Raw genomic sequence first — 557 nt, forward strand, 5'->3', positions numbered from 1 at the left:
GATAGACAATGACCAATGTGGAAAACATTGTGAATCCATCACAAGATGTGAGAACGTTGGACCATACAGAGCATCATGGACAAGTGATCAAAGTCATCCCACCCAGGAGAAGCTGGTACGTAGCACAACTTCGAAAATAAGTTTTAACACCAATGCTGTACTTCAAGGCAAATAAAAATGTTTTGTTTATTGTTCACATCAGCTCAACTACTTGTTGGACATTGAGAAGCCAGCGACAGAGTTGATTGTGAAAACAAGAAAGAGTGTCCTGACACGTGCTGACTTTTGGAGCCTTGGTTTGAACAATGAAATGGACGCAACAGTGAGTTGAAAGTAGATGTAGCCAATTTATTTGAGTGCTAAGTATGTATTTAGTTGAGACTGCTATGTTGAACTTTTTGTTTCTTTTGCAGATTGGAAATGCGTGCTTTGAGCTAATCGAACAAATTGCTCAATCAAAGGTATACAATGCAAATTTTGTAAAGTGTGTGCATAAGGCTTATGTGATTTTCTGACACATTGAAAGGCACAGTATCATGCTAGTCTTGTAGCATTTC

General features: G+C 38.4%; 1 long non-coding RNA gene across 1 annotated transcript; it reads left to right on the top strand.

Moving 5' to 3' along the window:
- On the top strand, nucleotides 1–462 carry LOC107080774. The gene is made up of 3 exons (XR_001480983.1): nucleotides 1–115; nucleotides 203–322; nucleotides 414–462. It is a non-coding gene; the product is annotated as an uncharacterized LOC107080774 (long non-coding RNA).
- Nucleotides 463–557: the final 95 nt, after the last annotated feature.

Source organism: Cyprinodon variegatus, unplaced genomic scaffold (genome assembly GCF_000732505.1).
Source record: "Cyprinodon variegatus isolate N-32 unplaced genomic scaffold, C_variegatus-1.0 Scaffold2308, whole genome shotgun sequence".
Classification (NCBI taxonomy): Eukaryota; Metazoa; Chordata; class Actinopteri; order Cyprinodontiformes; family Cyprinodontidae; genus Cyprinodon; species Cyprinodon variegatus.